This window comes from Grampus griseus (assembly GCF_964374135.1).
Source record: "Grampus griseus genome assembly, chromosome: 15".
NCBI lineage: Eukaryota > Metazoa > Chordata > Mammalia > Artiodactyla > Delphinidae > Grampus > Grampus griseus.
This window is the reverse complement of record NC_139009.1, coordinates 38,698,258-38,710,489: the sequence shown is the minus strand read 5'-3', so window position 1 is coordinate 38,710,489 and position 12,232 is coordinate 38,698,258. Positions and strand designations below refer to the sequence as shown.

Below are 12,232 nucleotides of genomic sequence, written 5' to 3'. Positions count from 1 at the left end.
ACTTAGGTTGCTTCCATATCTTGGCAATTGTGAACATTTTTATAATTAGGGAAAAAATTGTGACACATACTTTAAATTTGTGGCAGAATCATTGGAATAATATTATAGCCTCCTAAAATGAAATGATCAGTATTCATTTTTATCAGTGGTCAGCCTTGGCATTTGTGGATTTCACCTTGTGTTTTCAGCTAGTCAAGAACTATTCTAATCACTCATCGTGAGAAATACTTTGTGTTAAGAATCATTATTTCTACATTTTAAAGGTTTTTTTGAAGATTGAGTTGGATAATATAATAAAGGCCTCTAGCTAGAATTTGAAATATATATATATATATATATATTTTTTTTTTTTTTTTTTTTTTTTTTTGTGGTACACGGGCCTCTCACTGCTGTAGCCTCTCCTGTTGCGGAGCACAGGCTCCGGACGCACAACCTCAGCGGCCATGTCTCATGGGCCCAGCCCCTCCGCGGCATGTGGGATCTTCCCGGACCGGGGCACGAACCCGTGTCCCCTGCATCGGCAGGCGGATTCTCAACCACTGCGCCACCAGGGGAGCCCTGAAATATATTTGGAGTGCATCTTGCTAACTTTCAGCATCCCATCTCAATTATTTTAATAGCTAACATTGGAATGTTATCTCTGCCAGGGACTGTGTTAAGTATTAATCTTCACAAAAATTTTATGAGGTACGCACCATTATCTCCATTTTATAGATGCACTGAAAATCAAACAGGTTAAGGAACTTGTCCAAGATTGCACAACCACTAAGCCAGTATTCTAACAAAGAGCTAAACAGTCTTTCCAGAGCCTGTATTCGTAAACATTGTGCTATGCCGTCTAACATGTAAAATAAAATATCACAATGTTATTGATATTTACAATACAAAAAGATCTAAGGAGATACTCATTATGAAAATAAAGGGTCTGATGTATATGTTGTGGTATTTTTATATAAAGTCAACTCATTAACACTTCAAATAAAATAAGACATGAAAAATTATGATTTCATTTTTTAAAATTCTTTAACATTTCCAAAAGTATATGTTCCATTTATAGTATTCTTTTATATGCTAATGCACTCCTAGTGATAAGTGTATCCAATAGTATTTCTCATGACATGTGTATTTAGATAGCACAGTGGTAAAGAGTATGGGGCTCTGGAGCTAGGCTGAGTTCACATTCTGCCTCTGCTTCTTAATATTTTGTGGCCTTGGGCAAGATGTTTAACCTCTCTGTGCCTAGTTTTTTCATCTGTAAAATAGGAATTATATGTTCCTCAAAGAGTTGATATAAGGATTCAGTTAGTTAATTCATATAGAAAACTTGAAATAATAGTGCCTGCACATGGAAGTTTTCAGTGTTGGGTACACTAGTTTGTAATAGTACTATTATTATTCCATTTACTATCATTATCATCATCATCTGTATTGATTATATAATAAGCTTTTTTGAGACATCCAAGTTACATTTTGTGAAAACAAGTAAAAACATTGTACTTGGAGTCCACTGAGCTAAAAATTATTTTGCTACCACTTACTAGCTTTCTAACCTTCAGCATTTCACTGAACCTTGTGGACCTCAGATGACCACTAATAATATCTTCCCTGTCATCTGATCTTTTGATCTGTAAAATATTGCTAGAAATCATGCAGTCTCAGAATTGTGGTCTAACTATGGAACTGTGAAAGAAAGAGAACTGATGATGCTTAGTCTCTCGGTCCATTTTCCTTCTTTCATTTAAGTAGTTGTGTGAATTTACAACAAAGGTTAAGCATTTAATGCTTGTAAGAATATAATAGCCTTATTCTCATTTTGACCTTCATACTTTACTCTCCTGGCTTTCACTACTACTTTCTATAAAACTAAACTAATACAAGGCATTTCTAAAATTGTCTAAATTTCATGTGAAAATAAAACTAGGGACAGGCTAAATTGTTTCCTTTTAAGCTGTGTGCATGCATGTGGTGATTTGTGTGTCCTATTTTATACTTTACTAACACCTTGAGTGCTTTTAGTATGGCACTTATTATATTGCTTCAGTTATTTGTTTACATGTCTAGCTTCCCTACTAGATCAAGTCCCTCAATGGCAGATTTTTATATTCATAGTGACTAGCAAATAGATGAAAATTAATAGCTTTTAATTAATGACTTATATGAATCTTATGTTAGCCTTAATTAGGTTTGTCTTAATTATTGATTTGGGACCATGGTCATTCTGATCTTGAATTAATGATGCACTTGATATTCTTGTCATATCAGCTTCTACTTTGGATGTAATGATACTTTTGAATTACGTTGCTTCAGTTATTTGTTTACATGTCTAGCTTCCCTACTAGATCAAGTCCCTCAATGGCAGATTTTCAATTTTCCATTGAACTTTAAAAATACTTAAAATTTATGAAAGTTACTTTAAAATAGTTTTTATTGTTTGATAAAATAGAAAAGAATGATTGTGTTTTATGAATTTTGTCACTTTAGGAAATATTGAAAATGCAAAACTGGAGGTAAGATACGAGAATAGAAGAAAGAGTTTTAAAATGTTCCATTTGCGAGGGAGGCTATTCAATACTCCTTTCCCTGAAAGCAGTGGGAGAAAATGTCTTAGGAGAACAGAATGTGATATGTAACAGGAAAGAATGAAAATAAAGCTAAGCTACTCCCAAAGGATATTAATCCTTGAATTAGTAGTTGTCAGTTGATATTCTTTTATTTTTTATCAAGCTAGAGTATGAATTCTTGTCAATTCAGGACCCACAGATACATTTTTATATATACAGTAATGATAATTTTGACATTACTAACTATCCACTTACATCATATGGCTAATTCTCAAGAGTTGGATGACACATCTGCCATGAAACACCAGTATTGTACCATATATAAATAACAACAGCTAATCTACACTTTCTGAGTCTCACTCCTACCAGAGTATATTTTCAGAGTGGCAAAATTCTCTAATTTTTTATCTCCAACCCAAATCACTCACTGGAGCCTGAGATCAATATATTTAGTTTTGTTGAGAGTCTCCACGTGAATGTCCCACAGCTTCCTCAAAACTCAAAGTCCAAACCTGGGGACTTCCCTGGTGGCACAGTGGTTAAGAATCTGCCTGCCAATGCAGGGGACACGGGTTCAAGCCCTGGTCCGGGAAGATCCCGCATGCGGCAGAGCAACTAAGCCCATGCACCACAACTACTGAGCCTGTGCTCTAGAGCCCATGAGCCACAACTGCTGAGCCCACGTGCTGCAACTACTGAAGCCCACACACCTAGAGCCCCTGCTCTGCAACAAGAGAAGCCGCTGCAAAGAGAAACCCACACACAGGAACGAAGAATAGCCCGTGCTCGCCACAACTAGAGAAAGCCTGCGCGCAGCAACAAAGACCCAACGCAGCAAAACAAAACAAAAGAGAAAACTTTCTCATTAAAAAGAAAAATCCAAACCTTTTTTTTTCCCTCCACATCCCTGTCTTACCTACAAACGTTCCTTCCTTATTAGTACATGGCACCACCATCCATTGGATTGCCCAAGTCAATATTATTCTTGGCACCATCCTCTCCTCCACCCCACCCATATCCATTCATTCACCAAGTTTTGCAAATTTACCTTGTGAATATATCACAGATCTATTCAGTTCTTTCATTTTTATTACCATAGTTCAAGCTATGTTCATCTCTCCATTGTATTACTCCATAGTATCCTAATTGGCCTCTTGCCACCAGTGTCATCCAATTATCTATCTATACATTGTTCCGGTAATCTCCCTAAAACACAAATCAGAACATGTCACTGTTCTATATTTAAAGCCCTTTAGTGGCTATCCTTGGCTTTCAAGATAAAATCTAAATTCTTTAAAGTGTTAGTAGCACCCTTCGTGATCTGGACCCTGCTATGTGATACAGCTGTATGGACCAACGTGCAGTTCTTTGAGACTTCTGGAGGTGAGCACCTTCAGGTCTTCACTATTCCTTCTGCTTAACTAACTCCCAGTAGTTATCATCTCACCTTGGACCTTCTTCAAGAAACCTTCACTAATATCCCAGCATCATACCCTAACAAAGATTGGATTAGATATTCTTGTGTGTTCCCATAGTACCTTCTGCTTATCCTTTTTACAGCGTATGACATACTGTATTATTATTGCCTGCTTAGTTATTTATGTCTCGTCTAAGCTCTTGGAGGGTAAGTACAATATTCTGTTTGGTTGCTCTGTTTTACCAGTACCTCACGTAGTGCACGGCACATTCATTCATTTATTCTTTTTTTTTTTTGGCTGCGTTGGGTCTTCGTTGCATGCAGGCTTTCTCTACTTGTGGCGAACAGGGGCTGCTCTGTTGCAGAGCATGGGCTTCAGTAGTTGCGGCATGTGGGCTCAGTTGCTTAGTTGCTCTGTGGCATGTGGATCTTCCCAGATCAGGGATTGAACCCGTGTTCCCTGCATTGGCAGCCAGATTCTTAACCACTGTGCCACCAGCAAATATTTGTTGAACATCCTTTACGTCAGCTTGGAATGAAGAGTGGTCTAAATTTTTTCTGTTGAAATGAAGCCTTGTTTGAGTTTTCAGTAGTTCTTTATAATATCAAAGATGGCTTCTAAAGACTATTATTCAGTGGTCAAATATATTTTCTTTGACCAGTCTTAGATAATCCCTATAGTTCATGTTGTGGTGAAAATTCAGTAGAATTATGTGCGTGTGTATGTATGTATGTGTATAAATAATAACTGAATATGTTAATGGAAGTATAGAGCAGTATCCTGAATAGTTAAATTTTTTAGAGTTTTTAACAGTATATAAAATACAATTATAAATATCTGATTATCTCAAGTCAGACTTTTAAAAAGCAGTTTTTTATAATAGCTTTACTTCTGGGCTCCCTCCCTTAAAATATTTAAGTTTTTAAAGTAAAATATTTAAGTTTTAAGTAAAATATTTAAATTAAAATGCATTTAAGATAAATTTTTTTCTTGATTTCAGTTTATTCATGGATTTTTTTAGTAGTTGGAAAAAAGCTGTGGTAGTTCCCAACTGTGTTAGAAACAGTTGTCAAGTGTGGTTCTTTACACTGTGAGACTGGGAGCTGTTTCTAAACACACAGTTACTAGCACAGATTTGCCTAAGTTTCCAATCTGATCTGTGGCTATGGGTAAGTAATGTGGAACTCATATAGATTTGTGGGGGGAAAAACTTCTAGACATTAAATTCCATAAACTACGCTTTATCTTTAGGTTAGTCTTTAAACCTAAAGTGTATAGACTTTAAACCCCAGCCAATCAATAGTATAATTTTTTATACATCTTTGAGATAGTTAAAAGGCTATGTAAAAATTAAGGTATTCTGCTTAAGGTGTATAGACTTAAGTCTCATCTTTTGTTGAAGTGCATCTTAATATAAATTTTCAGTACTATTTAATATCAAAGATTTCAAAGATTATTTTTTAGTTAAATAAGCATGCTTATTCTCCAGAAGCCTTTATCCCTGTGGTTCCTATTGATAGTGAAGACTCTAGTATATTTATATAGGATTTGTAGTAAAATCTAAAAATTATAAAATAAATTTTGACATTATGTATATATGTGGGTATAACATCCCTTTAAACTGCATGATACTATTTATCCTTTAAGAGAACTGATAAGAATTTAATAAAACTGTGTATGTATGTGTGTGTACTATCCAATTAGGGTACCCACTAGCCACATGGGGCTATTGAGCACTTGAAGTATGGCTTATCTGAATTTGAGGCATACTGTAAGTATTAAAAATACAGAGCTTTAGTATGAAAAAAGAGAATGTAAAATATCTCATAATTTTATATTGATTACATGTTGAGATAATAAATTTTAGATAAGTGGGTTAAATTTATATTAAAATTAATTTCACTGATTTTTTTTTTTAATATAGCTACTAGAAAATTGGATCACATGCTGTTTCTATTGGGCATCTCTGGTTAAGAACTTTTTTTCTAATTGTTTTTCTAATTGAAAACTACATTTTCTGTTAGTTATGGTTGAAATTGAACATTTTTGGTATTGAGAGTTATTTTTTATTAGTCTTAGATTACAATTTGACATTTGAATACTGGTATTCCAATGTTAGATGTAAAAGTAAAGGCTATAAAGTTAAAAAATTTTTAACAAAATATTATTTTGAGGTCTTGTTTTTAGACTTTGTTGTTAGAACAATACCATAACCAGTCCTTCATGATTTCTTGGTTCCCGATTGGACACAGTTTGGCAGCTATCATAGATCTTTACTTTAGTTATTGTATAATTTATTTAACATTTTTTTGTTCGCTTCATATGTGCCAAATCTATCATAATTTCAGGAGGGAACAAAAAATAATGGATATGCATGTAAATGAGTTTGCAGAGTTGGAGGTAGGAAGAAGTGAGCAGTTCCTGTCTGGCTTTTTATTTTCTGTAAAGTAGTATGTAAGGTCATCTTAGTCTACCACTAGTGATGGTTTCTGGGAAAAACTCCTTGAATTGAGTAAAATTAAAGAGTTCTTGATGGATAAGAATCAACATCTATTCAGCCGTTATTGGGCACTAAGCTGAACATGGAGGAAAAATATAAAATAGGGACCTTGCCCTCAGAGCTTAAATTTTGTTAGGAAAATAACGGTGTATGCCAAAAAAGTAAAAAACAGATAAGGCAGCTGTAATAAGGTAAAGAATATATGGTGTATATACAGTACTATAGGAATTCAAAAGATGAAGAGAGGGCTTCCCTGGTGGCGCAGTGGTTGAGAGTCCGCCTGCCAATGCAGGGGACATGAGTTTGTGCCCCGGTCCGGGAAGATCCCACATGCCGCGGAGCGGCTAGGCCCGTGAGCCATGGCCGCTGACCCTGCGCGTCCGGATCCTGTGCTCCGCAACAGGAGAGGCCACAACAGTGAGAGGCCCGCATACCACAAAAAAAAAAAAAAAAAAAAAGATGAAGAGAACACTAGTGCCTAGAGATTGTTTTTTGTGTGTGTGTTTTGGGTTTTTGTTTCTTCTAAGCTTTCTCCTTTTGCTTCTTATTTAAAATAGTAGCCAGATGATCTTTTCAGAATGACCCCTTTGTAAAAATACCTTCTGGCACTGTATGTAATTTTCAGAACAGTCAGTGGTAATTTATTATGAGAGCTGTATAGAATTTAGCACAGATTCTTTATCTCAGCACAAGAGTTTAATACAGTTACTTTAGAACTGAGCTTTGAGTGCTTTAGAACAGGACAGTGTTCTGAATAAGAAGTTGAGGTTACTGTGGCATTACATGATTCAAATCATGTAGCTTCATGTATTTATTTGGTGTGAACTTCAGCTTGCACCTGAATTAACAAGCACCTTCTCTTTCCTGTTATTACCTCTGCATTCCTTACTTTTCAGTCCTTACTATTTGCTGTGTTGATGGTGAAAAGGAAAGATGGTGGTGTCTGGGTGGGTATCTGTAATAGTGAGATGTATAGGTTTTAAACAGGAGTGGGATTAGAGAGAGGGCTGTATAGGATGAAAAGTTTGAGCATGTTCTTTTGAGTGTTGTAGAAACTGACTGACTACTAGCTGCATGATAAACCAAGATGATAGAAGTATCACCCGCACGTGCATACACACTGCAAACATATAGAAATGTAACGCAAAACTGTAAATGCATAGCTAAACTCTGAGGAAGAAAAGAAGGAAATTCCCAGGTGCCAGGTATGAAAGAAATCAAATCAAAACCTTAAGTGGGAACTGGTGCTGCTGTATAAAATAGTACAGGCCCCTTTTGGTCCTGGATATATGTCCTAAGAAGTCTGGGGTGGAATTTTAGTGGAGAATGGAGATTGGGCCTTTTCAAAATAGAGCTAGCTCTGAGACCCAGTCATGCAGCCTAGAACCTGAAAGAGCTTTCCTAATTGTACATAGATTTTTTTAAAGTGACCAATGATAGAACAATCTAAATGAGAATATAAAATAAGTGTGTATGAAATGATTAAAAGGATAAAAAAAGGAAATGAAGCATGATGAAGTAACAGGCCAATATGAAAAAGAAACAGACTCGAAAAAGAAAATCAAATTACATTCAGAAATTAAAAATATAATCTTGGAATTTGGCTTTAGATGGATTAAATAGCATATTAGATATTCTTGCTTGGCTGAAAAGGAAAGAAATATAGCAATAAATGGTTAAGAAGAACTAAATCTAAAATATAATGACCCAAAATTAAAAAGTTGAAAATACAAGATTGGCAAAATGCTAGGCTGATACAAAACAAAACAAAAAGCTCTTAGAAAAATATTATCAGGCAAAAACAGATTTTAAAGGCAAAAGTATTATTAAGGATAAAGAGAGCCATTGCATAATGATGGAAAGGAATAATTCACTAGGAAGATATAATAATCTTGAACCTTTATGTCCAAGTAATATTATGTCAAAGTATATAAAGCAAAATTTTACATACTAAAAATGGATTACTTACAGGTAGTGGGAAATTTTAGCACATTTCCTTCAGAAGCTGACAGATAAATCAGACCACTGCTACCACCACCCTCCAACAAAAGTAAAGGCATAGAATATTTGATCAGTACAGTTAACAAACTTGATATTTTAGATGTGTTTAAACTTTACTCTCAAAAAATAGAATGTAGATGTTCCTTTCAATCACACATGAAACGTAGAAATTAACCACATATTAAACTACAGTGGGATGACTCACAAATACCCAAGCATGTAACACCGGCTATATTTTCTGACTACAGCATAGTACATAGAAAACTTACTAGGTTTTCCAGGTTTCATTTGAATAATATTTAAATGGAATAATAATAGTTAAAACATTTATTGAACACAGTGTGAGCCAGGCATACTGCTGAGTGTTTTGCACATGTTATTCTATTTAAACACTTTCAGCATCCCAGTGAATTGTAAGATAGCATTACCATCTTTACTAGTGAGAGTATTTAGGTGTAAAAATGTTTATCTGCCTAGGACTTCCCTGGCAGTCCAGTGGTTAAGACTCCAAGCGTCCACTGCAGGGAGCGTGGGTTCTATCCCTGGTTGGGAACTAAGATCTGGCATGATGCAGGGTATGGCCAAAAAATTGATTTATTGATTGATTTTTAAAAGTTTATCTGTCCAAGGTCTGGGGTTGGGACAAAACCTCTGTTTTTAAATACACTGTTAAAACCTCCCATCTTTTAAAAACACCTTTATTATCAGAAAATATAGCCAGATAGAGAAGCTCACATAAATATATAGTTTATTGAATTATTGTTAAGGTTGGTATTGTAATACCAATAGATCAAGAAGTAGAACTTTACCAGCCACTGCAGAAGCCTTTTATGTGCCCCATTCCTTCCCCACAAAAAGCATTTTTATGATAATCATTTTCTGGCTTTTTTCTTTGTAATTTTAATACTGTAGTGTACATTTTTAAACAGTATGCTTTAGTCTTGCTTATTTTTCCCCATTTTTTCCCACATAATTTGTCAAAGAAACTGGTATAGTTTAATCTTCTAGAATTTTTAACAGGTTTGATCAATTTGAGATTTGATGGTTTTGGCAAAATTTTGTAGGTGGTGGTGTGTTCTTTCATCATATATAATATCTGGTGGTTTTTCTTTTTGTGATATTAGAACTATTGATACTCAGTGGTTATATCCATTAACTCTTTAGAGATTGCAGATTTTAATTTTTTCTAATTTTATTATTTCTTCTTCATTTATTGCTGGAATGTTTCTGTAAAGAAGCTTCCCCTCATCTAATAGTTACCTGGTAGTTTAGTTTATATAAGAGAGGAAGAGTAAATGTTTTGTTATTTCCTGTTGTATAGCAGTTTTCAAAACGATGAGTTGCTTTTCACTAGCATCTTTCAAAGTAACCTTTTTCCCCCTTTTTTTTAAGTGTCATAAACTCACAGATTTAAATATATTGCTTTTGGTTCTTTTCAGTTACCCTTACTGATGCTCAAATTGTCCCATCTTTGGCTAGTGGGAGCTTCTTCAAGTTGGCTCTCTTCCATCATGGAGTTTATATTTTAGTAAATATATGCATGTATAAGCATATGTATATGTATTGCCTTGAAACACACACATATACTAAACACATTGTTCTGTATATTTTGGGTTTTATACTTCCTGTATATTGGAAATAGTTCCTTATCTGTTCTGTATAGAACTGCTTTATATTTTGTAATGGCCACATCAATAGTATAGCTATACCATAGTTTTTTTAACAAACACTTACTGATGAACATTTTGATTGTTACCCAGCAGTATTATAAACAGTACTGCAGTGAATATCCTGGTACTTACTACTTTGCCCATGTGTGTGAATATAGCTGCAGAATCAATTCCCAGAAATGGAATTGTTAAGTAATAATAGCTATTGTCAAATTGCTCTCCTTAAAGCAATTAAGAACTGTTTTTTTGCCTCATACTATCCTTTGATATATAATACTAGTATGTGATCAAACTTTTTTATGTATATAAATTTGTTTCTTTATTTTTGGCTGCATTGGGTCTTTGTTGCTACATGCGGGCTCTCTCTAGTTGCAGCGAGCGGGGCTGCTCTTCGTTATGGTGTGCGGGCTTCTCATTGCAGTGGCTTCTCTTGTTGTGGGAGCATGGGCTCTAGGTGCGCGGGCTTCAGTAGTTGTGGCACGCAGGCTCAGTAGTTGTGGCACACGGGCTTAGTTGCTCCAAGGCATGTGGGATCTTTCCGGACCAGGGCCCGAACCCATGTCCCCTGCATTGGCAGGCAGATTCTTAACCACTGCACCACCAGGGAAGTCCTGTGATCAGACTTTTTGATCTTTGATAATCTGCTTTGATAAAAAAATCTCATTATAGTTTTTATTAGTATTTCATTTGTATTTCCTAAATTATGAATTGTCTGTTCGTGTCCTTGGTCCAATTTTCTATTGAATTGTTAGCCTTTTCCATATTGATTTGTAGCACTCATATATAATAAGGAAATTACCCTTTCGTGACATGTGTTGCAAATATTTTTTCCTAATTGTGTTGCTTCTTTTGACTATGTTTATGGTTTTCATTTTCCAAGCAGAATTTTTAAATGTTAAAATACTACTCAAATTTATTAGTTCATTTTTAACAATCCAAACTTAAGAAAGAGTTGAGAAGTACAGTACAAAGAAGTGTGTGTTTTTTTTTCTCCCTGAACCCTTCAAGAATAAGTTCCCGGCCTTTGTCCTGTCACCTCCTAATACTTCAGTGGGCATTTCCTACAAACAAAGATATTCCCTTAAATGACCATACTACACCTATTAAAATCAGAGAGTTAACATTGACACGTTACTGTCTTTAGACCCCCATTCAAGTTTCACTAATTGAATGAATTATTTCACTGTTGTCTTAATAACCTTTTTAGCAAAAGGATCCAGTTCAGAACCACATGTTGCGTTGAGTTGACATTTCTTTTCGGTATCCTTCAATCTGGAACAGTTCCTCAGGCTTTCCTTGACTTTCATAACTGACAGTTTGAAGATTATTCAAAACAAATTAGAACAAGAATTTGTTCTAATGTTTCCTCATAATTAGATTTAGGTTATGCATCTTTGTCAGGAATATCATAGAAGTGATTCTGTGATCTTGTATGCTATCAGGTGACACACGGTTTCAGTTTGTCCTATGAATGATGATGTTCACTTTGATCCCTTAATTAAGACAGCATCTGATTGGCATCTCTACTGTTAATGGTTTTTCCCTTTCTATTTAATCAGTATTTTGTGGGGGAGGTACTTTAAACATCTCCTTATCAAACTTTCCATTTATTCATTTATAGTAGGATGAATTTATAGGTTGCTGTCCATTCAGTGGGTTATAATCCCTTTACTGTCATGAGTTTTGGTACTTCAGCATAATTTTGCTAGTGGGTGGCCATTCAGGCTGACTTCAGTGTTCTTTTGACATGTCCTCATTACTGAGCACTTTCTTGTTTCTGCCACAAGATTCTCCAGGCTCATTCTGTATTTCCCTCAGCCTAGAATCAGCCATTTCTCCAAGGAGCCCTTACTCCTTTTATAGAGAAGTATTCAGAAGCAAAGATCCAAATGCTAGTCATGCTCATTGCTGTTGGAGTGGCATTGCTTCCAGGCTTTGTCAGTGAACAGAGCTAGGGAATATACGCGTGTATAATCCACACATTTTCAAACATCTGTAACTATACCTATTGCTATATCTATCTATCTTTTAAAAACAATGAGTTCACATTGATAATTCCAGTCTAACACTGTAAGATTTACT

At 35.2% G+C, this 12,232-nt stretch overlaps 1 protein-coding gene across 2 annotated transcripts in view; it reads left to right on the top strand.

Moving 5' to 3' along the window:
* FBXO11 (F-box protein 11) overlaps window positions 1-12,232 on the top strand; it is a gene marked incomplete at its 5' end in the record, with an annotated part of 99,340 nt that overhangs the window by 60,746 nt on the left and 26,362 nt on the right. The window contains one exon of one of the 2 annotated variants that reach the window (XM_082671929.1): window positions 5,682-5,750. The exons of the other annotated variant lie outside the window; for it this stretch is intronic. Of the gene's footprint in view, window positions 1-5,681; window positions 5,751-12,232 lie in introns of those variants that run through there. 2 annotated transcript variants of the gene reach the window in all.